We start from the raw sequence: 25751 nt of genomic DNA on the forward strand, positions 1-25751 counted from the left end.
AGGCCCGTGTGACTCTGCGGAGCCAAAGGGAAAGTAACAAATATAAAACTGGAGCGGCCTGCAGAGGCCAGGCCAGGAAGGGCCTTGGAGGGTAAGGTAAAGAATTCAGTCTCGAGAGTCTAAGAGCAACGGGAAACCATTGACCTGCAGGGTTGAGAATGGACTGAAAACAGGCAAGAGTAGCTTTAGGCGTGTGAGTTGGAGGATGCTGTGGTTGTCTGGGGGCACATGATCAGGACCCAGGCTGGGGTGGGGACAGCAGACCTGGAACCTGGTGGCTGGATTCCAGAGCTCTTTGAGCAGTGGTATCCCCAGAAATGACGTTCCCAGGTAGCGCCAGTGGTAAAGAACCGGCCTGCCAATGCAGGAGACCTAAGAGACTCGGGCTCAATCCCCGGGTTGGGATCCCCTGAAAAAGGAAATGGCAACCCACACCAGTATTCTTGCCTGGAGAATCCCATGAACGGAGGAGCCTGGCGGGCTACAGTCCACGGGGTCGCAAAGAGTCAGATAAGACTGAAGCGACTGAGTGCACACAGGCACACCTGCATTCCCAGAAATCGCTGGGGGAGCAGAGCTGGGGGGATAAGGAAGAGAAAGGTCTGCCTACTCCTCAGGTGTCCCTTTCCCAGCAGTCCCCTGGTCTCCACCCAGGACAAAACATAGCCATTGTTCTTTCAACCTGGCCTATCCTTACCTCAGTTTTCCCCATCTGTGAAATAAACATGGCTGGACTCAGGGGTTCCTAAGGTCTTTACAGCATTAATATTCTGTTCTGGGCTAATTCATTCAGGTTTTTTTTTTTTTAATATTTAGTTATTTGGCTGCATTGGGTCTTAGTGGTGGCATGTGGAATCTTCATTGAATCATGTGGGATCTTTAGTTGTGATGCATGGGCTTAGAGCAGGGATCAAACCCACGTCCCCTGCATTGTAAGGCGGATTCTTAACCACTGGACCACCAGGGAAGTCCCCACTCACAGGGTATTGAAGCCCCTTTTTAATCATCTTTCAGCCCCAACTGCAGGCCTGGCCTAGTACCCAATGGGCAGAATCACTGGAGGAGAAACCTCAGGTTTCACACACTCAGAACAATAACCTCCGGGTTGGATGAGATGTTTCTGCTTCACACAGAAAATAAGAATCCAGCAAATGGGAAGATCACCTGGGCTGAGGCTGAAATAGCAGGAGCAGGCGCCTTGTTCCTGCTCCCCCATCCAAGAGGCCTCAGGTCACGGACACTTCAGCTATAACATCTGTCAGCCAGTAGCTTACAACCTGTTTCCCCATCTACTGTTTCCCGAAGTTCAGTTTCAACCTGGGAGGCAGTGCAGGGCAGTGGTTTAAGCTGGGACTCTGCAGCTGGGTTGAGCCCTGGTTCAGGAAGATCCCCTGGAGAAGGGTATGGCAACCCATTCCAGTATTCTTGCCTGGAGAATCCCAGGGACAGAAAAGCCTGGCAGGCTACAGTCCATGGGGTCGCAAAGAATCGGACATGACTGAGCGACTAACACTTTGACCTTCTGCAGTCGTACAGACCTGGTCTGAATTCTGGCTTTACCACTCTCCAGCAAAGTGGCCAGGGGCAAATCACTTCTCTGAGCCTCAGTTTCCCCATTTGGAAAACAGGAGTAAGAGCGTCCGCTTCCAGGACTAAAGGGAGGATTCAATGAGACGCTGCCTGTGAAGAACTCAGCACAGTTCCTTATCACAACAACCCAGGAGATAGCAGCCGCCATTTCCAGATGTGGACCCTGGGACCCCGGAAGGTGAAAGGACTCAATGAAGAGCATTAGAGAATCCATGCTGGAGTGAGACCCAGAGTTCAGGTTCTTACCCGCCAGGTTATACACTCACTCACCATTTGGGTTCTTCCCTGTGGCTCAGATGGTAAAGAATCTGCCTGCAATGCAGGAGACCCAGGTTCAGTCCCTGGGTGGGGAAGATCCCCTAGAGAAGGAAATGGCTACCCACTGCAGTATTCTTGCCTGGAGAAGTCCATGGACAGAGGAGCCTGGGGGGCTACAGTCCATGGGATCACAGAGAGTTGGACATGACTGAGTGACTAACACTTTTTAGATGAAGATGTTGTGACTAAACATTACAATGACTTGACCAAAGCCATAGAGGGAACTCACGGTAGAAGAGGGATTTGAACCCAGGCCTTCTTGATGAAAAGCCCATGATCTCCCCTATGGTTATCCAGAAAGTAGACATGATGGTAGAAGAAAGTAGAAGCTTCAGATTTCAGGGCCCTTTAAACCTGGAACAGGGACAAATGCAAACCAGGCAGATGGAGTGAGGGTGGTGATGAAGCTACCTTGAGAGGAAACCAGAAAGAGCTGATGAAACAAAAGCCTCTTTCTCAGCAGCCCTCACCAGGGACAGGGCAGGAGAAGAGGGGCTGACAAGCAGAGCCATCCGTCCCGCCAGGGCTGAGCCGAGGGCCGGATCTAAACAAACAGACACAGTTCCAGCTTGGCCACCAACTTGTTGGCTGATCCTGGAGAGGTCACACACACACACATACACACACTCAGGTCTCTGTTTCTTTAGCTCAAGAAGGAGACAGTATACTGAATGGTGTCAAGATCCCTTCCAGCTATGGAAGACTAGTCACAACCATTCCTCATGAATGCCAGACTCTAGCTCAGGCTCTGCTCTCACAAACCCCCAAAGGGGGCCTCTTAACAGTGGCTCCAATATTTCCACAATAGGCATGGGAAGCCTTGCATTCAGCCTCTGTCTATATAGACTGATCACTTTCCCTCACCTTTCTCATCTGTAAAATGGGCTCATATCTTTGGTCTGATCACCTACAGAACCCGAAGAACCAAGGAGTTTCCCCCAAAGTCTAGCAATCCCCCAAGGTACTGAACAAAGCATCCCCGCAGTGCCCATCTCAAGTCCCACCCTCAAGCTCTTTTAACTTCTCCTTTCCCTCTGGCCCCTGTCCCATCTGGACCAAAGGAAAAACCGAATCCAAGCTCATGGATGCAACAGCAGTAGCAACAGCCCCTATGACTAGCAGTAGAAGGAACACTGTCCCAGCTAAGCCTCGACTATGCATATGTGCCAGGCACTGTGCTGGCACAAGAGCTGTCTCTGGATTCTATCTCAGGTAATCTCCTCCATCGAGGTAAATCTCACCCTTAGTCTAGATGTACAGATGATAGACTAAGGTTTAACCAAGTGAAGTGACCTGCCCAAGGTCACACTCAGAGCAAGTGAGCAGCATGGCCACCCAGACACAGGCTCTTCATTTGACACTGGAAGTCCTGATCGTATCCTTGAGGCTATATGGTTATTCAGGGTAACATTCCACCATGGGGTGTGGACCCAGATATAGGGGGCAGTGAGTAACGGGATATCTGGCCTTTACTCTCACCCCAAACCTCCCCAAGTAACTAATCTTTGCAGTTTTGTATTATTATTCCAACATGTCCAACTCAACTCTCAGGCTAGAACAGTTTTTATCCAATCAAAATATAATGCAAGCCAAATATGTAATTTAAAATTTTCCAGTAGCCACATTTAAAAGAGTACAAAGGAATGGGTGAAATTAATTTTAATGGTATATTTATTTACCAATATCAAAAGTATTTTTGAGGGAATCCCCTGGCAGTCCAGTGTTTGGGACTCTGGGTTTCCACTGCTTGGGGCCCTGGTTCAGTTCAGTTCAGTCGCTCAGTCGTATCCGACTCTCCGCGACCCCATGAATCACAGCACGTCAGGCCTCCCTGTCCATCACCAACTCCCGGAGTTCACTCAAACTCATGTCCACAGAGTCGGTGATGCCATCCAGCCATCTCATTCTCGGTCGTCCCCTTCTCCTCCCGCCCCCAACCTTTCCCAGCATCAGAGTCTTTTCCAGTGAGTCAACTCGTCACATGAGGTGGCCAAAGTATTGCGGTTTCAGCTTTAGCATCAGTCCTTCCAATGAACACCCAGGATTGATCCCCCTTAGAATGGACTGGTTGGAGCTCCTTGCAGTCCAAGGGACTCTCAAGAGTCTTCTCCAACACCACAGTTCAAAAGCATCAATTCTTCAGCAATCAGCTTTCTTCACAGTCCAACTCTCACATCCATACGTGACCACGGGAAAAACCACAGCCTTGACTAGACGGACCTTTGTTGGCAAAGTAATGTCTCTGCTTTTTAATATATTATCAAGGTTGGTCATAACTTTCCTTCCAAGGAGTAAGCGTCTTTTAATTTCATGGCTGCAATCAGCATCCACAGTGATTTTGGAGACTTTATCCCTAGTTAAAGAACTAAGATCCCACAAGTCGTGCGATGCAGTGCACCCCCCCAAAAAAAACCCTAAGTATTACTGAAATATTTTACAAGCTTTTTTCATACTAAATCTTTTAAATCCAGTGTATACCCGATGCTAAATTTTCATCAGACATTTAGAGTCTCTTAACCTTTACAATTGAAAAAGTGTTTTCACAAACCTAAGTTCACAAACAGACACAGATGTTTTCCAATAACTGGAGTATTCTGTTTAAATTTTAAGTTACCTAAAATTAAATAAGATTGGGAATTCCTTGATGGTCCAGTGGCTAAGACTCCACACTCCCAATACAGGGGGGCCCAGGTTCCATCTCTGGTTAGGATACTAGATCCTCCATGGTGCATCGAACAATTCAGAAGCCTCAACTAAAGATACCTACATGCCACAACTAAGACCCGGCACAGTCAAATAAATAAATAAATATTTTTAAATTAAATACAATTGCAAATTCAGTTCCTCAGTGGCACTAGCCACATTTCAAGTGCTCCGTAGCCATATGTGGCTACTGTATGGGACAGCGAAGTTCTAACAGTCAAGTCCTAGAGGGTGGGGCTGGTGGCCTCCATGTCCCTAAGCCAAAGCTGAGCCTCCTAAAGTAAAGTTGAATGTCAATAGAATGGGATTTACTCATTCCAACCCCCTACGGAGCCTGATATTACTATCTACCTCAGGTGCCTTTATACTCACAGTGTGGGTGACAAAGGGATCAGCGTGCCCATGATCCAAGGATGGCATGGGGGCTCAGAGAGATGGGTGACCAGCCCAAAGTCACTCAGCTTTGACCCACAGACTGTCTGACTTGGAAGCCTAAGCTCTGTCCCTAAAGCCTGGCAGGGACGTGGTATCAGGCACAGGCTTCTAGGGGAATAAATAAGCCTTTACCACTAAATCCCCCCACTCTGCAAATCAAGTGGCAGAATATGTGCTCAGTCGCTCAGTCATGTCTGAACTCTTTACAGCCTATGGTCTGCAGACCAGCAGGCTCCTCTGTCCATGGGATTTTCCAGGCCACAACACTGGAGTGGGTTGCTATTTCCTTTTCCAGGGGATCTTCCCAACTCAGGGATCGAACCCAAGTCTCCTGCACTGGTAGGCAAGTTCTTTACCACTGAGCCACTAGGGAAGCCCAGAGAGTGTCCCCTAACAGGGGTGAAGGGTTAAAGGAAAGGAAGTAGCGTGGTCTGCACTAGGTGGTGGTCCTGTATGTGGGGCTTAGGCCACTAGGGTACCATTCCCACCCGCCCTCCCACCCTTACTCAGCAGGAGGCAAAGCCAGCAAGGTCCACTGGCTGCTTGTCCTCTGGGTTGGGTCCCCCGAGGCTAGCTGCCATGCCCTGCCTGACATCTTGCCCAAGAACACTCACCCAGAGGCCCCTGGACTAAGGCCAGAGCCTGTACTCACCTCCCAGGGTCACCTCAGCTGGAGTCCAGGGAAAGGGTCCAAGAGGCAGTCCACCTCCACCTCCAGGAGGAGGGAGGAGCAGGCCCAGGAGGCAGATTCCAGATGAGGGAAAGGGTGGCAGGGATAGGCCAGAAGAACCTGGGTGGTTCCACCCATCTCCTGGGGAGCATGGCTAGCATTCAGCCCCCTCCCTTCAGCCTAACCGGGCGAAACTCTCACCAGTTATTAGGTTTAACAATTAACTCTGGCTTGCATTTCAGCAGGAGGCAGTTCCAGCAGAACGTCCCATCTGGGGTAGGGGGACTTGGAAGGGGATAGAGAGGAAGGGGTTGGAGTGAAAGGGAGAAAGGGGTGGTTACTAAAGCCACCCACCTCCTCCTTCCCATCCCACCAGTGTGGGACAACTAGAGGGGGATGGTGTAAGTTCCATATGGTCAGGGGCAGCGCCTGGCACATAGTGGGTGCTCAATAAATTTAAAAAATATATATTTATTTATTTATTTGGCTGGGTTGGGTCTTAGTTGCGGCACACGGGATCTTTCTTTGTGGCAGGTGGGCTCTAGTTGTGGTAGGCCAGCTTAATTACTCACTCCCACTACCCCCCTCTTGCATGTGGGATCTTTGTTCCCTGACCAGGGATTGAACCCACATCCCTTGCCTTGGAAGGCAGATTCTTAACCACTGGATCACCAGGGAAGTCCCTCAATAAATATTTTTAATTGACAAATAAAGGGGTGGTGTGATAGAGGAGAAGTGTGTGTGTGTGTGCATGCACGCGTGCGCGTGTGTGCGCGCTCAGTCATGTCTGACTTTCTGTGGCCCCATGGACTGTAGCCTGCCAGGCTCCTCTATCCATGGGATTTTCCAGGCAAGAATACTGGAATAGGATGCCTTTTCCTCTTCCAGGGGATCTTTCCCCTCCAGGATGGAACCCTCATCTCTTGGGTCTACTGCTTTGGCAGACAGGTTCTTTACCAGTTGAGCCACCCAGGAAGCCCCAAGTGGAGGAAGGCAAAAGTTGACTTGTCCTGGGTCCTTGCTGAGACCAAGCTGGGCTGAGGACCGGGAGGGCAGTCACCCAGAACATGCCAGGAAATGACTCTGAAGTCCCCCAGCCCTGGCGCTGCCCTTACGAGCTGTGACCTTTGTAGTGAGCATTCTTCCCCATAAACAAGGGGTGATGGATAACTCTAAGGTGCCATTAAAGGGCTATATGGGGCCAGGCCCAAGCTGCTGGTGTGCTCTGTGCCACTGTAACACAGTCACGTCTCTTGCTGCCTGGCAACAGCTTCTTCTTCTCAGGCCACCCCCGAGCTCCCCCACATCCCAATATTCCCCTGGATCCCACCTATGTGGCCTTTTTTTCTTTCCGGGAAGAAGGAAAGCCCGGGATGATGATGGTTCCAGCCCACTCACATCCCACCCACCTGGGATCACACACAGCCTAGCAATGACTGCTCTCATCTGGCATTCGCTTGTCATTTATACACCCCTCCTGGGGCCCCCTCCTCACCCTCTTCCCCCCATCCCCTAACCCAGGCCTACAAAGTACCCTAGCCCACCCCAGGCTGGTGTGGAACTCAGTGTGGCCAGTTCCCTGGGCGTTCTTGGGTAGGGGCTCCCCCTTCTGGACCACTGCTTCCGGCCTGGGTAACAAGGAAGTGAGAGGGGTGGACTAAGAGATCGCTTCCCCTGATATTCAGAGTTTCTGACATTTCTGGGATCAATCTGAGTTTTAACTTCAGACAGACCAGCGTTCAGATCCTGGCCAGGTAAACAGGCAGCCTTGACGTTACAAGATAGACTCTGAGACAGGACTGCAGAGCCCCAGAGCACCAGTTTACCCCTGACTATTCTCAGCTCAAGCCTGGGTAGTGGGACAAAGGGCCTCCATGCTCACTGGGCCCTACTACCTCCCCCATAAAGCCCCACCTTTCCAGTCTTCTCTCTGTCATTCTCAGTAGCAGCATCATGAGTGATCACTCCCCCAGTTTCTTCTTGGTAAGACAAAGTTTGAAGCTCAGCCTTCATCTGGGGCATTGACCCTAAGCCCCTTTTTTTAAAAACAATTTTTACTTTAAAAAACAAAATCATTTGTTTATTTACTCGGCTGTGTCAGGTCCTAGCTTCAGCACATGGGATCCTTCTTGCATCACTGTGGTGCACAGACTCTCCAGCTGTGGCATGTGGAAGCTTAGTTGCTCTATGGCATGTGGGATTTTAGTTCTCCAGTTGGGGATCGAACCTGCGTCCCTTGCATTGCAAGGCAGATTCTTAACCACTGGGTCACCAGAGAAGTGGAGATTCTAGAGTCGCTTCTGCTTCCACTCCACCCTTTCCTGCTTCCTTCTCACAACTCTCCGAGCACGCGGCCCACTCTCCCATCTTTGGCCTGATGCATCTTTGGCTTGACCTCCCCAGGGAATAGCTGTCTCCCTGATTCCCCCTGGCCCCTCCTGCTTCATCCCCTTTCAGCTCTAATGTTGCCTACAGCACGGAGTGTCCACTGAACACTCAGTCCTCAACTCTCTCAACCGAGTCTCTCTCAGACACTGCTTACTGGAAGACAGTCTTACCAGCCCTGCCACATGACCTTAAGGCCCTGCAGACCAAAGACCCCCTGCAATGACTTTTCTCTGTCCCTCACCCTTGCTCCCTAGCATGGCGAGAACACAGTGGGTGCCAGCTGAAACAGCAAGGGCAATAACCATTAGCTGAAAAATAATGAATTATAATCGCTTATTGAGGGACTTCCCAGGTGGTCCAGTGGCTAAGACACCATCCTCCCAAAGCAGGGGGCCCTGGTTCGATCCTTGATCGGGAACCAGATCCCACATGTCGAAACGAAAAGTTCGCACACGGAAACTAAAGATCCCACGTGCCACAACTGAGACCCAGTGGAGCCAAATAAATAAACATATTTTTTAAATTGTTTAATGACCACTTATTCTTTACAATGCTCGGATCTCAGCATTTAACACATGTCATTTCAGTTAAGTCTCTCAAGCCCCATTGTCATTCCTACTCCTTTGTTTTAAACTGAGGAAACTGAGGTTCAGAGGGGTGAAATGATTTGTCCGAGACCACGTGGCCAGGAAATGGCAGAGTCAAGACTGGAATTTCAGTACTTATCCACTGCCCTACTTGGCCTCCCTCCAATCCACACATAAAAGTGGGGATAAGTGAGAAGTTGTGACCCGATAGTGCCAAGGTCATGGGGGCTCCAGAGAAACCAGTTCTTCCCCAGCGCCAGAGGCAGATTCGGTAAACAAAACTGCATAACCTTCTATCAAGCACCTGCTCTGTGCAAAGCTCTGTGCTAGATGCTGGCTGCACAGAAGGTTACATGAGCGATCTGGTGCTCACAGTCTAGCACGAGAGACAAGCCACATGCCAGGATAAATCAAAGAGCAAGCAGAACTTGTCCCTAGAGGGGAACAGATAAGGTACTAAGGGACTGCAGAGGGGGGAAAGACAGACGTCACTGTGGGGGTGGGGATGAGAAGGCTCACGAGGCTTTGGGGTACAGAGGTTGGCATCTGAGCTGAAACCAGACAAGGCAGGCAGGATTTCAACAGTGACTGGGGAAGGAGGTGGGTGGCATTCCTGGCAGAGATGAACCCAGGATGTTGGGGCAAAGACACAGGTAAGCACTTGGGGTGTCCCAGGAGCCATGAACCCCCTCTACCAGCTCCTCTGCTTGGTACTGGACCCAGGTGTCCGGCCCTGAAGAGAGGTCACCCTGAGTGTCCCCAGACTCACAGGCACCTGGTTGAATCTGATGAGTGGGCATGGACAGGAACAAAGGGCTGGGTGCCTGGACACATGGTCTGACAAGACGGGCTCAAGGGGCTAGAATCCAGGCTCTGTGTAGAAGCTCTGAAGATGGGAGATGCTGAAGGGAGGAGGTGATCCCACCAGAAGTGGGTGAAGCTGGGGAGGCAGCAAGGAAAGGGCAAAGAATGTGAACTGGACAGCAGAAGACCTGGCTTCTAGAACCACAGATCAAAGCTGCATAGGACCTGGGGCTTATCCTGTCCAGACCTCACTTTACAGCTGGGAAAACTGAGGTCCCGATAGGCGAAGAGCCGGGTTCACAGTCCCCCAGCATCTTCAGAGCAAAACCAGCCATGTGCTGAGAGAAGGGAGAAATCTGACTTCAACACCTCCCTCTGCCATGACCTCCTAGTGACCTTTCTCCAGTCCTGAGGCTCCCACTCAATACAACAATCCTTGTCTCCACGGTTCTAAACTTTTATGGGTCATGACTCAAAGACTCACATGGTGCCTAGGGGTCCTTTCTGGAGGACAAGGAACACTTGAGAATTGTGCATGCTATTTCAGAAGTTCACAAACATCTGAGACCAGTATTCTCCGAGGACAATCTGAGAACCCTCCGTGTCCCAGTCACCTCAACTGGAACCGATTAAAAAGGGCTGATTTCAGGGCCCCAGCACAGGGTGCTGAGTCACAATGGTTTTTAGCTGTCTCACCTATTGAATGTAGAGAGGGCTCCATGGCTAGAAGTTTTAAAGCCACTGCTCATTAATCAAAGTTCCCTCTGGTTGAGCCACCTGCTCAAGCTGACCACGGTCAAGGTCAAGGTCATGGTGGGGGTGGGTGGAGACCCAGCAAGTGGATTGAAGCTGGCCAGATTCTGAAGTGACCTTCTGAGATCGGCAGCCCTGCCTGGGAGGCAGTCTGGACTCCTGGGCTGAACTTGGGCTGAGAGGAAGGTTTCTATCAATCTCAGCCGAAAGACTCTTTTCCTCTCTCCAGACTCTCACTCTGGCCCTTGGCCAGGTCTGGCTCCCTTCCTTTTCCTTTTGAGAACAAGAGGCTTCAGCCTCTGCCTCCCTCCCCTTCATCACTGAGGCTGATAGAGGACCTCCAAGCCCCCAAGCACCCTTCCAAGCTTTGGAAGATGATAAGCTTATTTAACTGGGACACTCACGGCAATCCATGAAAAACTAAGAAAACCAGTAACAAAACAACATCTAAAGAAAAAGCCAGGACTTCTCTGGTGATCCAGGGGTTAAGACTCCACCTTCCAGTGAAGGGGGTGTGGGGTGTGGGTTCAATTCCTGATTGGGGAATGTAGGTCCCACATGCCTCAGGGTGCGGTCTAAAATTCTTTTAAATAAATAAAATGAAGTCTGGATTTTTTCAATAGTTAATAAACATATAAATAAAAAGCCAAATGCCTTCAGTCCTACCCTGTCATCTGCCCCTGATGTGGCATTTCTCCTGCAGGTGGGCAGCTGCCTAGAACTGGAAGCCGAGCACCTATAGGAAGGCTGGTCTCTGATGGGGTAACAGCACAAGCTTGAGAGGAAGCCTGGGGTGGAATCCACAGTCTCTGTTCTTCAGATTCGAGCAAGTGTGCATCCCTCTGCGGATACCTAAGTATCCTCCAAGGCTCCATCAGGGAAGTATAGGAAAGGTCCAAGAGCCCCCGTGGGCGTTGGATAGATCTGGATTGAAATCCCGGCTGTGCCACTTGCTGGCTGAGGACTGGGTAGGACTTGGGCAAGTTATTAGCCTCCTTTAATAAAATGGGATCGTAATCCCTGCCTCACTGGGTAGCTGCGAGGATTAAAAGACATAAGGCGCATAAAGCGCTTAGCACGGGGCCTGGCACCTGGTGAGCCAATAAACGTAAGCACTTGTTTATCAGTCACTAGCCCGAGCCTCTAATGAGGAAGACTCTAAGCTTTCTAATTCTTAGGTCGCCTCAAGCAACCCCCAAGCCACCCACCAGAACTGGGTCTTTATTTTCAGACCTTTGATCTGGAGAGATGATGGGGAGAGAGAGGGAGGGAGGGAAGAAGGCAGGAGAAGGGAGTGAGAAGGAACCGAGAAGAGGGAGGAGGAAGGGAAAGGAAAGTCGAGGCTGAGGAGGGGCCTGGTTTCCCAGCGTGGGGGAAACTGCCAAAACAGGATGAACCTTCTCTCCTTTCCAGAGCCTTCCCCAGGCCAGCCAAGGCAAGGCTGAGAGGTACACAGCCTGCTGAGAAGCACCGCCCTGGCTGTCAGTAGGGACACTGAAGCCTTGGGTTACCTCCACGCTCTGGCTCCCCATGAGGCTCCTGCCTGCCCATGGCGGGTGGCCTCCACCCCCGGAGCAGGCAGAGACGGCCAGAGTCAGGCTGAGAGCAAAACGACCTGCCCATTGAGCCTGCGGAGGCAGTGCTCGTCCACTCAGGGTTCATGGACCCCCTTGCTGGGGATTCTGTTCCTAACTGAGCAGGACTCTCCCCACTGGGTCCCCAAATCTGGGCCTTGTGTCACCCTCTCTCCAGGCCGCCACCTGCACCAAGGTCCTGCTTCTGGGGCTAAAGTTGCAACCAGGGAAAAAAGACCATTCAGACTCTAAACAGGAACCACAAACAGGGTGTTTCAATTGCCCCTGACCAGCTGTGTGACCTTCAGGGGTGTCACTTCCCTCTGAGTCTGCTTCCCTCCTCTGGCTAATGAGGGCAATGGAGGACCAGCATCTCTAAGTTCTCCTGACTCTGACAGCAGCTCCCCTGCTGGTAGGACACCTCGGAGTACAAAGGGGCAACGGGGCAACGAGGACTTGCCTCAGAAGAAGAGTGGGCCGGGCTGGGCTCTGCTGAGAGTGCCGTGGATGTGGCAATGGCCAAGGGTTATCATGGAGATGATGATTATAATTAAAAATCACAGCCACGAACTCAAAAGCAATTTACAAAGAGCTTTCTCATTATCCCCTGGGATTCACAATCTGGCGAGGTAGGTAGACCTGGATGATGACTATTCATATTTGGCAGATAAGGAAAGTGACGCAAGATTTAGGTGACTTGTCCGGGCTACTAAGTGCAGAGAAGGGGTAGCCAAAGAGGAAGTAATAACTCCTGGGTGCCTGTTGTGTGCCACCTCACCAGGCTCACTCACGTCTGTTGTCTTTGGTTTTATTTTTTCAGTGTATTTTAATTAATTTATTTATTTGACAGTGTCGTGCCCTTGTTGCAGTACACAGGATCTTTAGTTTCGGCACGCAGACTCTTAGTTGCAGCCTGTGGGATCTTAGTGCCCTGACCAGGGATCGAACCCGGGCCCCCTGCATTGGGAACTCAGAGTCTTAGCCATTGGACCACCAGGGAAGTGCCCACATTTGTTACCTTGACCACGTCTCACCACCACAACCCAGCACTCCAGGCGCTACTGTTCCCATTTCAGAGAAGACAACACTGAGGCTGTGAAAAAGCGTCATGGCTGTTCCATGGCAAAGCCTGGACTGGGACCTAGGCTCCAAGGACCCCAAGGCCTGCACTCTTTTCCATCTTCCTGTTTGTACTGGGTTGAATAGTGTTCCCTCTCAAATTCATGTCTTCAAAGAAGCTTAGAATATGGCTGTTTGGAAACAGAGCCTTTGCAGATGCAATTAGTTAAAATAAAATGAGGTCATGCTGGCACTAAGCCCAACATGACTGATGTCCTTAGAAGAGGAGATGACACAGAGACACACCGGGAGGAAGGGGAGAAAGCCACGTGACAACAGAGGCAGGTGCGGCTGCAAGCCAGGGAGCTCCACAGATTGCTGGCCACCACCAGAAGTTAGGAGGGGGCACTGAACAGACCTCCTGCTCAGAGCCTTCAGATGAAACCAACATTACCAACACCTTGCTTTCTGACTTGTAGTTCCACACTGCGAGAGAAAACATTTCTGCTTTTTTAAGCCACCCAGATTGTGGTATTTCATGAAGCAGCCCTAGGAGATTAATACACGGTAACTCCATTGAGCAGCAGACCTGGAATTCTTAAATTCCAGTTTTTAGATTCCCACTCGCTAGGCAGCCTTGGAGGTGAATGGAGCCCTGGGGTCCTGGGAGGAGTCATTCTCATCTCTCCTTCACCAGTCTGGTTCAGGCTGACCTGAAGTCTCCATCCACCAGGCTTATTCTGTGTTCCAGGTCTCTATCCACCCCACCAGGCCCTCCCATCATGCAAATAAGCACCCTGTGAGCCCCAGGTAAACGATCCTTCCCCTCCACCCAAGCCAGCCTCTCCCACCACCTGGAGAGCTGTGGTTTTGAAATGCAAATCTGATCCTTCCGGGCTAGCTTAGTCTTCTTCCCTAACTCCACCAGCACCTGTAGGACTCAAGCTCCTCAGCCCCATCCAGATTTGGCCTCAAACTTCCTCTTTATCTCCAGCCACTCACTGCACCTGTCCCCACCACTCACCACCTTCTGCTCCAACCACATGGAACTCTGTATTTCCCTTAACAAGTCACGATGCCTTTGCATGAGCTGCTACAGCTACCTGGAAAATAAAATCTAGCCCAAACACTGCCTTTTCCTCCATGAACAGCCATACCCTGGCACCCTGTACATTGTAGCTTTGCACATTGCCCGACATACCCAGCCTGGGAACATGCTGCATTCATTTCTGTCTCTGTAGGCCTAGGGCCCAGTACAAAGGCATTCAAGAATATTGAACTGTTGGGACTTCCCTGGTGGTCTAGTGGTTAAGAATCTGCCTTCCAAAAGCAGGGGATGCAGGTTTGATCCCTAGTGGGGAAACTAAGATCTCATATACCATCGCAGAGCAACTAAGCCCACACTCTGCCACTACTGAAGCCCACTTGCTCTGAAGCCCTGAGGCCATAACTACAGAGTTTGTGCACCATAATGAAAGATCCCATAGAATGCAACAATGATCCTGCATACTGCAAATAAGTCTCAATGCAAATTAATAAGTTAACTGATTTTTAAATAAAAGAATGTATAATACTTCATTTCATTCCTAGAACAACCCAATACTATTATTGACCCTATTTTATAGGTGAGGAAATGAAGAGATGAAGTCACTTGCCCAAGTCTACTCGACTAGTATGTGGCAAAGACAGTGCTACATACCCTAGTGCCAGTGCTAGTAACCAATACTAGGTATACCATCCATCCTAATACCCTCATTTCACAGAAAAGGAAACAAGAAAGGAGAAGTGACTTGCTCATAGTCATGTAATAAGACATGGACCTAGATCTTTAGATCACTTATTCAGCATTCTTCTTGTCATTCTTGAAGGAACTTAAACCAGGAGGACACGCAAAACTGTGTCTTCTGAAGAGCTTTTTCCCACCTTCCCAGCATGGACCTGGGCACACAGTAGGGTCTCATATCTATGGTGACATAATAGTGAAAAATAAGACAGATATATAAATCTACTTCAAAAAAAAAAAAAGTCTGAGACATGCTTAGATATTAACAGATCAGGGCTTGAGAGGACACTTTAGGTACCATTTAATATGAGCACTGCATGTTCAGTTGCTCATTGTGTCCTACTCTTTCCGACTCCATTGACTGTTGCCCACCAGACTCCTCTGCCCATGGGATTCTCCAGGCAAGAATACTGGAGTGGGTTTGCATGCCCTTCTCCAGGGGATCTTCTCAACCCAGGGATCGAGCCCATGTCTCCTGTGTCTCCTGCACTGGCAGGCAGATTCTTTACCACTGAGCCACTTGGGAAGCCCTAAGTATCATTTAATACCATGTTCCATTTTATAAAGTCATCCATTCAACAAATTTATCAAACACGAATCGTTAGCCAAACACTGTGTGGGACACTAGCAGGACTGAGAAGCAGGTTCCTGCCCAGATGGCATTCACAATCCAGCGAGGGGAGACAGACAACCAACTAACAAGTTCAAGTATAATTACGGGAAGCTATAAGAATGTAAAACAGGAAAAACTGACTTGTCTTAGGGAGATGCTGGGTGAAGTCTCCCCTGATAAAGTGATTTTTGAGCTGGAATCTCAAGAGTGGGAGTTAACCAAGACAAGAAGCAGAGGAAGGGTGTGGTAGATGGAGGGAACAGCAAGTGCAAAATCCCAAAGGCATATGAGCTCCTGGTGCCTGGATGAACTAAAGGAAGGCCAGAGTGATGGTTTCTAGAGAGGTGGGCAGGGACTCAATCTTGCGGGTCCTGTAGATCAGCATAAGAAATGGAGCAATGAAGCAGAGCAGGGAAAACCCCTTACTCAGAACCTGGCCCAGAGCAGACACTGTCAACGAGTCATTGCATTATTTGGTGAAGGAGCAATTTGTCCAAGATCACAAGGAAGACCTGAGACTCAAAGCCAGAACCTCTACTAGGCAGGTTATGGCTGTCAGCTATTTCAGGAAGTGGGCAGGAGATGCTTTCCAGGGGTTTCCTCCTCTAGGAGGTTCCAGCTCCCTGAGTCTGCACCTCTCTTGAGCTCTACTGTGCGTCAGAATTACCTGTGTTTGTTAAACATGGACTGCTGGGCACCACACCAAGAGTTATTGATTCTGTATATCTGGTGGGAGCCCCAAGAATGTCTGACAAGATCCTAGGTCACCCTGCTGCTGCTTCTGGTGGGGTGACCATACTCTGAGAATCACTGCTCTAGACTGGAATATATGAGGGCAAGGGGGAGTGGTGAGTGAGACCCACGGCCAGGATATTTGGAGGATGTGTTGTGCTCAGTCGTGTCCGACTGTCTGCAACCCCGTGGACAATAGCCCACCAGGCTCCTCTCTCCATGGGATTCTCCAGGCAAGAATACTGCAGTGGGTTGCCATTTCCTCCTCCAGGGGATCGAACCTGTGTCTCCTGCATTGGGCAGGCAGATTCTTTACCCCTAGTGCCACCTGGGAGGCCCCATTTAGGGGCTGGAAAGGTAGATTCCTAAATGTGAGTAACAGTGAGACAAACTCTAGCACTCTGAGAAAGGGAAGGGGCCTCAAAGTCCCAGAATCCAGCCTAGTAGCTGCTCAGCTAGGGAAACTGACTCTTACACAGGAGAAGCTCAAAAAAATGTGTTGAGTGAACAGGTAAGTACATGAAAGGTTTGACCAAAGTCAAAAGGAGACCCCTGCACCAAATTCCAGGGCTCCTGAGGTGCAGACCAGCCTTTCCTGCCCTGGAAAAGAGATTCGGGAAAGACGACAACAGGCCTACCTTACCCCCAACTTCTGCTGACTTGGGGGGGAAACATTTTTAAAGTTGCAGAAATCTGCTGTTGGCCCAATCCTATTACCCAGCCACCCTCCTTTTCGCACTGCCAGCTCACTCCCTTTATACTTCACATCCTGTGTACTTTATCCTGGCAAACTGAGCAGCAGAGGGGGAGGTCAGGTTCTAGGGAAAGAGAACTAGAAGTGAAAGGTGAATTCTTACACTTGGATAGCCTTCTTCCAGAACACTTCCTTCCTCTTAGAAGGGTCTCCATTTCTACCCTCCTAGGTAGTCTAATCTCATTCTACCTACATTTCAGTACCAGCATCTGAAACCTGCAAAGCCAGGGGCTAAATTTCCAAACCACCTTTTCACCCAGTTTTTCTAAAACAGGATGGCCCTGGAGAGAATTTTTCTATCCTCTTCCAGTTGGCAGCAAAATGCCACTTCCCTTGCAAACCCACATGCACAGATTCACTAACACACAAACAGCTATGTGTACATACATAGAAACAAATATACCAAAGCTCATGGAAAAACATACACATAGACATCAAGAGATGCCTTATTCGCTGTTCACTGATAAAATACACCTGTGCCTTCAAACGCACAAGAAACACACAGAGAGAACACGCACCCATGCATATATTTCCAAGTGCCTGCGCTGCACCAATTGATGGAGAAGGGAGTAAGACACACCCAGAGACCTCTCTCGGAGTAGACATCTCCTGAGGGGGGATTCCTTGGAGTAGGGGCACTGGCCCTTTAAGAAAGTGGATCTCCCTCCTCCCCTCAAGGCACCTAAGGTGCGGCTCTACCCCAGGGAGCAGGGAGGGGAGAGGGTGGGTGTGCGGGAGACCTGGTCGGGCCTGATCTGCCTCTGGGCGACGGTCCCAGCGCCACTACAGGAAATGGATCCCTGAACCGACTGGGTCACCAACCTGGGGACCGCTGTCGCCACCGCCACCCGCACACACACACACCCGGGCTCCAGGCAAGACACGCCCTCCGCTCCGGCTCCGCCGGGCGCGCCGGCTCCGCTGTCACCCCGGCTCCCTCCGGCCCCCCGGGCGTGGCCGCCCACCTGCCGGCGGGGAGGCTCGGCCCCGAGGGCACGCTCCCACCGCCGCCGCCGCCCTCTGCCCAGGCCAGGTGCCGGGTTCCCGGCGACTGCGGCGCCTCGGCCGCCGCCCCCACCCCCTTCCTCCCGGCTGTGTGCAGACAAAGCCGCGCACACGCACACCGGGGCTACGCGGGGCTACGCGGGTGCACACCCGCCCTCACACGCGCACACACGGGGACTCACACTGGCGCGCGCGCACACACACGCACACCGCCACAGGTTCCAGTCACCGGCGAAGCCATCGGCACACACCCTCATCCAAATGTACACACATTCAGTTACACATTCAGACACACCCTCTCAGAGACACATTCACGCCCAGACACACGCACACACACACACCACCCGGACGCGCGGAGACACAGGGCACACACCCTCTCACACACGCACGCGCACACACCGATCACCCACTTGCACGGACCCACGGGCACACGCGCGCTCACACCCAACACACATCCGGCGACGAAGACCCCGACGCACACACATACGGGCGCCAGTACTGGGACGCACAAACCGAGGCCCGGGTCCCCCCAACCCCGCCGGCTCTGGGCGCCCGCCGCCCGCCTAGGTGGTGTCCACTCCGCCCCCGGAGCCTGCCCACCCGCCTGTCAGTGCTCCAGGACCAGGAATCGCGCTCGGAGCCCTCGGCGATTCCGCTCCCCACGCCCACCAGCCCAGACGCGGCGGGGTCCCCGGGGCCCCGAGTGGGCGGCAAGGGAGGCTAACCTGGCTGCGGCGGCGCGGCTTCCGGGCGCTGTCTGTCCTCGGTCGGTGTGTCCTGCGGCCGCCCGGCGGGCTCCGAGGCGCACTGGAGCTGCGCACAAACGCCCCGCTTGCTCGCTGGCTCGCCCGCTCCCTCTCTCCCTCCCTCCCGCGGCGCAGCCCCCTCCCCGCCCGCCCCCCTCGCCCGGGCTCCCCCTCCGCCCCGCCCCGGCCGGCTCCCCGCGAGGAAGCGCCGGCGATCCCGGCCGCCACGGGCGAGCGAGCGAGCAGCGGGAGGAGCGCCGCCGCGCGAGCTGCCCGAGCCGCCCGCGCCGGGGCCGCGCGTCGGGAGGAGCCGCGCCGGCCCCCGGGGAGGGGAGCAAGGGAGGGGGCTGAGCCCCGCGAGCCCGCCTGCCGCTGGTGGCCCGCCGCCCGCTTCCCCACGTGGGCCGGGCGCCTACCTGTGTCGCCGCGGAGCTCAGAGGCCGGGCCGAGAGGCGGGGAGACCCCAAGGAGACCCCACCCAGGGCCCCCGCGCGCTCCCCGTCCCAGCCCGGTGGGCTCGGCCCCGCCCCCCGCCTCCTCCCGGTCCCCGCCAGCGCCGACCTCGGTTTTCCCTGGCTAAGACGCCTCGGCTCTCGGCCCAGTGCCCCGGACTAACCCCACAGCCCCGGCGCCCAGCTCGCCGGCCCGGTCCACCTCCAGTCCAGACCTGGCCGACGCCCACCCGCCTCCCAGCCGCCCTCCCATTGTTCCCGCGACCCGAGCTCGAGGAAGACTGCGCCGCTCATTCCGGGGAGGGCTCAGGTGGCAATACCTCTGAAGCCTGGAAGGGGTAGGGGTGCTTTCCAAGGGCTGGCCCCTGTCTCGGGGCGCCAACGCCCACCCTCCACAATCTCAGGCACACCCAAAGTAAAGAGCTTTTCTAAATTAGAGTTTAAATCACAACCGCCCTTAGAGGTGCCCCATCAGGTCCTACTTTGAGTATAGACTGAGGCTTGGGGGGAGGAACTAACCTAAGTTCAGCAAGCTCGAGACAGCAGCGAGGAGAAGGCAGGGAACCCATCAGGGATCCACATTCCACAGAAGAAGAAACAGGGGATTCCTGCCCAGAGCTCCTGGGATAGGGGCAGGCCCTCCAGAAGTACAGGGAATAATGAGCCTGACCTCCTTGGTTAGACACGACTTAAAACACAGAAATGTGGAAGAAGCCGCACTTTCAGAGGCTTTACTGGATGAAAAGGCCTACTAAGTGCAGGAAGTCGCATCTACTTTGTCTCACTTAGCCCTGACTGTGGTTCTGTGAGGCAGCTGTGATTATCATTTCATCATTTTATAGATGAAATCTTGTCCTAGGTCTCTCCAGCAGGACAAACAGAACCATGATGAAGCCTAACAATTACTGGAGTTCTTCCCTGAAGTAACCCCTCCAGCAGAGGATACGAAGTGCCAGGTGAGCAAGAACATAAGAAATCAAGGAAGGCAGGCCTCGTTTGGGCCTGAAAAGTCATCCACAAACTAAAAGAAGACAGAAGTGAGGACCTGAGACCCCAAAGCAGGACTGAGCATGGCTTGTCCAGGGGAAAATTATAATTAATCATGAGAACAAATAATAGCTAACATTACATTAATTACTATATGCCAGGCGCTGTTCTAAGAGCTTTACTTGTAACTCATTTAATCCCATAACAACATGGTGGGAAGAAGGTTCTTAGGAAACTGAAACACGAAGACATTACACAGTCTATAAAGTGGCAGGGAGGACGTCCCTGGTGGTCCAGTGAAGCCTCTGAATGTAGGGGACACTGGTCCTAGAAGATTCCATATGCTGCAGGGCAACTGAGTCCATATGTGGCCACTAGAGAGCCCCCGACAAAGACCCAGTTCTACCAAAAAATAATAATAAAAATAAATGAATAAATATTTTCTTAAATAAATAAAGTGGCAGAATCAGGATCCAAACCCAGGACGCTGATTCTCAAGCCTGCACTTAGTTACTACAGGCCAGAAAGAAGCAACCCCGAATGCAAGGTGAAGGCATTTGGATTCCTAGCAGGACTCTTTACTTGCCATTGCCTGTCTCGTGTGTATCGGGTGCGCAGGACACAGGGCCTGGTATATAGGCCTCATTGGTTAAACTACTGCCTGAGTGACCCTGGAGTGCAGAGGGCCATGTGCAACGCTCCGTTGCAGCTCTGGTCCACTGGGCATTTTTATCAGTGGTTTTAGATGAAGCAGAGGAAGGCACGAAACACTAATCAAATCTACAGCTGTCATGAAGTTGGGAGGGCCCACAAACACTCCGGAAACCAAAATGAGTTTCCAAAAGATCTCAGCAGCCTTGGAGCTGAGCTGGAACTAACAAGATGAAGTAAGTGCCACAAGGAATAAATGTAAATACCTGCCTTTCAGTCCAAACCAGAGCAGTTCCATAGAACTTTCGGTGATGATGGAAATGTCCTAAATAGGCACTGTCTGACTTAGTAGCCACTAGACAATTGTGGTGGCTGAACCCTTGAAATGTGACTCTTACAAATGAGAAACTAAAATCTTAATTTCACTTAATACTAAGTATTTTTTTTTCAAGTACTTTAAATGTAAATTTTTACATGGGGCCAGTGGCTGCCATGTTGGACCAGTGCCCAAAATACAGGGTAGAAAAATCTAGATTAAGAGCAGTTTCAGTGACACTGACTTACAGGTTTGAGTTGACCTCAAGCTCAACAATACGTGGCAAAAAAAAAAGAAAAGAAAGAAGGAAGGGAGGGTAGGAGGAAAGAAAAAAGGAAGGAAGGGGAGGAGAGTGAACATGATATACTGTATGGACAGAAACAGAAGGTTAGACCTCTGTGGTTCTAATTCTGTTAGAGACTCTGGGCTGCCTTGGGCTGATCACAACTGGGCCACAGAGTTCAGCTCCAGGCCCACGTTCCGAAGGGCATACTCTCTCACTAGAGCATGTCTAGAAGAGACCAGAATGCTGAAAGCCGGGTGCCATGTTCTGTGGCAAGTTAAATATATACCCTGGAGAAGGGAAAGCACAGGAGGATATAGTGGCTGTCTCCAAACATCTGAAGGGCTGTCATACAGAAAGGGGATTTGATCAGTTTCTTATTTTTTAGGCCTAATAAACAAAACAAAAAACTCTATGAAGCCCTGAGCCCCACTCGCTGATGGAAGGATCCATGTCCAACCCCTCTTTTTTGTTCCCCTCAGCACCTAATCCACCTGGCTCGTATCAAACATTGACTACAATTTGCTGGCAAATGGATGTGAAAGAATTCCAGTCATCTTCAGTAGGTGGACATCCAGGAGGAGAATTTCAGCTTATTATAAAGAACTCTAACAGTCAACGGGGCTTCCCTGGTGGCTCGGGGTGAAGAATCTGCCTGCCAACGCAGAAGTGCATGCCTGCGTACTCGGTCGCTTCAGTCATGTCTGACTCTTTGAGACCCTATGGACTGTAGCCCACCACACTCCTCTGTCCATGGGATTTTGCAGGCAAGAATACTGGAGTGGGTTGCCATGCCCTCCTCCAAGGGATCTTCCCGGCCCAGGGATTGAACTCCTGTCTCCTGTGTCTCCTGCCATGCAGGCAGATTCTTTACCACTGAGCCACCAGAGAAGCTCCAATGCAGGAGACACAGGTACAATTTCTGGATCTGGAAGATCCCCTGGAGGAAGAAATGGCAACCCACTCCAGTATTCTTGCCTGGGAAATCCCATGGACGGAGGAGCCTGGTCCATGGGGTTGCAAAGAAGTTGGACACAACTTAGCAACTAAACAACAATAATCAACAGGATCCAAGAATGCAGTGGACCACCGTGGGAATGATGAACTCCCTGTCAATAAATGTATTCAAAGATTGGATCTTCAGTTAGAGGTTGAACCAGGAATCAGATAACTCTTCAAGCTGAAAAATGAGTAAGTTCTATTAGGAGGGAAGAGACAAGATCAAGGCTGTGCTTCCAGACAGTCACCAGGCTGAATATATAGAACAAACTGATAGAAAGGCACTAGAGGCAGGGAGGACCAGTTAGGGACCACTGCAGTGGTCCAGAAGATTAGAGAATAGGTTGGGTGGCAGTGGGAAAAGAAAGCCTAGGACAGGTGTGTCGGTGACAGGAGCGTTGGCCCTGGGCTGGAAGTCAGGAGCTACAGGTTTTAGTCCAACATGTGTCATGAACTTTTTGTGGGGTCTAGGGTAAATCCCTTCCCTTCTCTGGACTTACAGTTTCCCTATCTGTGAAATGCAGAATAATCTCCAAGTCCCTGCTAACTCTGGATTCTTTATATATATATATATATATATTTTTTTTTTTTTTTTTTAAAGTTTATTTAACTGGTCTCAGTTGCAGCATGTAACTTCTTTATGGCTCAAGGGCTTCTCAAGTTGCAGCATATTGGCTCTCTAGTTGTGGTGCCCAGGCTTAGTTGCCCCCTGGCATGTGGGATCTGAGTTCCCCGATCAGGGATCGAACTCATGTCCCCTGTGTTGGAAGGTGGATTCTTTTTTTTTCCCCCAGGGAAGTCCCAGGATAGCTTTATTTATTAATTTTTGTTTGCTTGTTTAGTTTTGGTTGTTCTGGGTCTTCGTTGCTGAGCACAGACTTTCTCTAGTTGTGGCCAACCGGGTCTACTCTTCATTGTGGTTTACGGGCTTCTCATTGCAGTGGCTTCTCTTATTGCAGAGCACAGGCTCTAGGCACACGGGCTCCATGGCATGTAGAATCTTCCCAGACCAGGGATCAAACCCGTGTCCCCTACATTGGCTGGCAGATTCTTATCCACTGTACCACCAGGGAAGTCCCTAACTCTAGATTCTGTTTCTGGGAAAGAGATTATGAAGGATGTTTCAGAGTAACAGTGCCACCAGTCTCATACAATCATTATTATTACAAAGTCTGCCCCCGTAAGATTTGATGACTAGATTGGCAGGAAGGCACCATAAGGATTCAATGGACTGTATGTGTGTGTGGCGGGGCAGGGGGTGGGGGGTGGGGTGGGCAGGGGACAAGGACATCTGATCTTTGGCGGGGGGGGGGGGGGTCAGCTAATCTCTCTACTCCTCCCCCTTGGGAGGAGATAGCGTGGAGACAGTGTGCTATGTGCTGTCACCTCCTGAACAACTTCCTCATTCCTTTGAGCCACACCTCATACTTGGCTAAAGGAAGCAGTCAGTTCCAGGGTAAGTTAGACTCTGTGTCCTTCCTTTTAACGTTCCCAGGTGTGGTCCTTTCCTTAAATAATAAGTGTCATCAACTCATATGAAAACAGACAGTGTTATTGAGCACTATGTGCCAAGCACTTTATTTACACAGTTTTCTCACCCTGGGAGGTAGCTCCAATTACTACCCCCATTTTATAGATGAGGGCACCATGGCTCATGGAGCTTTGCATTTTTCCCACAGTCACATCGTTTATGAGGGGGATTCCAACACAGATCTGTATAATATAAAGGCTGCATTCCTAAGGGCTTCTAACATTTAACTATATATTTTTACAACTGCTTAGGGAAGAAGGCAAGATCAGTACGGTCTCCAGATGACAGCGGGGGAAACTGAAGCTCAGAGAGGTTAAATTCAATCACTTGGACAAGTTAGTGAAAGCTTTCACGGTGCAGTGCACACTCTTTCCTGTTCTCTGTTCCCCTCCTCTGGCCCGGCAGTGCGTTCACCCTTCCCTGCACCTTCCAAGGCCTCCCCAGTTCTCCTACACCTGATGGGTAGGGACTTGCCCAGACCATTTAAGAGAAGGACTTTTACTTGTCCTTTTCCTGGGGTGGGGGAAGGGGAGGCTTCTGAAAGGCAAAAGTTAATTCCCACCTCCTCCCTCACCGCCACCAACACACACACACCCCAGCCCAAGGGCTCGAGGTGAGGGTGCTAAAGGCTTACAGAGTGAGTCACGGGGTGCCAACCTGCCAGTCACCTAAGCACCGGGTGCTAAGGGGATGAAAAAGTAGGCCAAGTGTTCTCATCCCAGGAGCATGGCCCCATTGCAGCTCAGCCCCCCCACCCCACCCCACACCACTCATCTCATCCCCAAATACTGCAGACATTTAGGGGACACTGTGCAAGGCCCGGGGGCAGAGGAGACACGTGAGAAGAATGCATTCCCACCCTTCAGAGAGGATAGGGCAGTGAGTACAAAATAGCATATACTTATAAAGTGTGATGGGAGAGACTTACCTGGTTGGTGGTTCAGTGGTTAAGAATCCACCTTCCAATGCAGGGGACTCAGGTTTGATCCCTGATCTGGTAACTAAGATCCCAGATGCCTCGGGGCAACTAAGCCCATTCAGTTCAATTCAGTTCAGTCAGTCAGTCGTGTCCGACTCTTTGCAACCCCATGGACTGCAGCTTTCCAGGCTTCCCTGTCCATCACCAACTCCCAACTCCCAAAGCTTGGTCAAACTCCTATCCGTGAGTCGGTGATGCCATTCAACCATCTCATCCTCTGTTGTCCCCGTCTCCTCCTGCCTTCAATCTTTCCCAGCATCAGGGTCTTTTCCAGTGAGTCAGTTCCTCACATCAGGTGGCCAAAATATTGGAGTTTTGGCTTCAGCATCAGTTCTTCCAATGAATATTCAGGACTGATTTCCTTTAGGATGGACTGGTTGGATCTCCTTGCAGTCCAAGGGACTCTCAAGAATCTTCTCCAACACCACAGCTCAAAAGCATCAATTTTTTGGCACTCAGCTTTCTTTATAGTCCAACTCTCGCACCCATACATGACTACTGGAAAAACCATGGCTTTGACTAGGCGGACCTTTGTTGGCAAAGTAATGTCTTTGCTTTTTAATATGCTGACTAGGTTGGTCATAGCTTTTCTTCCAAGGAGCAAACGTCTTTTAATTTCATGGCTGCAGTAACCATCTGCCCATTAACCACAACTAGAAAAACCCCTAAAGGTCACACTAGAGAAAGCTAGAGTGCTAGAAAACCCAGCACAGCCAAAATTAAAAAAAAAAAAAAAGTGATGGGGGCACATGGTGATTAATTCCAAGGAGAGAAGTTCACAAAGGAGTTATCAGAGTGTATCTTAAAGGGTGAATTGAACATGCAGAGGAAGAGGGACACTCCAGGTTACAGGAACGCACATGCAGAAGGCCTAAAGCTTAGATGGATTTGCACACCATCTAGCAGCCATGGAGGTATGGAGTGCACTATGGCTGTGCAGAAAGACTGTCCGAGTTTGAATCCTGGCTCTGTCCCCTCTCAGCACTTTGACCTTGGGCAAGTTATTTAACCCCTGTGGGAGAGATATCATTGTCTCAGA

At 51.0% G+C, this 25751-nt stretch overlaps 1 protein-coding gene across 5 annotated transcripts in view; it reads right to left on the reverse strand.

Moving 5' to 3' along the window:
- Nucleotides 1-24679, reverse strand: part of EPB41L1 (erythrocyte membrane protein band 4.1 like 1) — a 142560-nt gene extending 117881 nt beyond the window's left edge. For 3 of the 5 annotated variants that reach the window (XM_055436704.2, XM_055436685.2, XM_055436677.2), the window contains exon 1: nucleotides 18494-18632. The gene's annotated coding sequence lies outside the window, so the exon portion shown is untranslated. Of the gene's footprint in view, nucleotides 1-18493; nucleotides 18633-24661 lie in introns of those variants that run through there. The other 2 variants (XM_055436711.2, XM_088843818.1) reach the window with 2 other exon arrangements.
- Between the last annotated feature and the right edge of the window lie 1072 nt (nucleotides 24680-25751).

Source organism: Moschus berezovskii, chromosome 15 (genome assembly GCF_049115385.1).
Source record: "Moschus berezovskii isolate FMDL1 chromosome 15, NW_MosBer_1.0, whole genome shotgun sequence".
Taxonomy (NCBI): Eukaryota; Metazoa; Chordata; class Mammalia; order Artiodactyla; family Moschidae; genus Moschus; species Moschus berezovskii.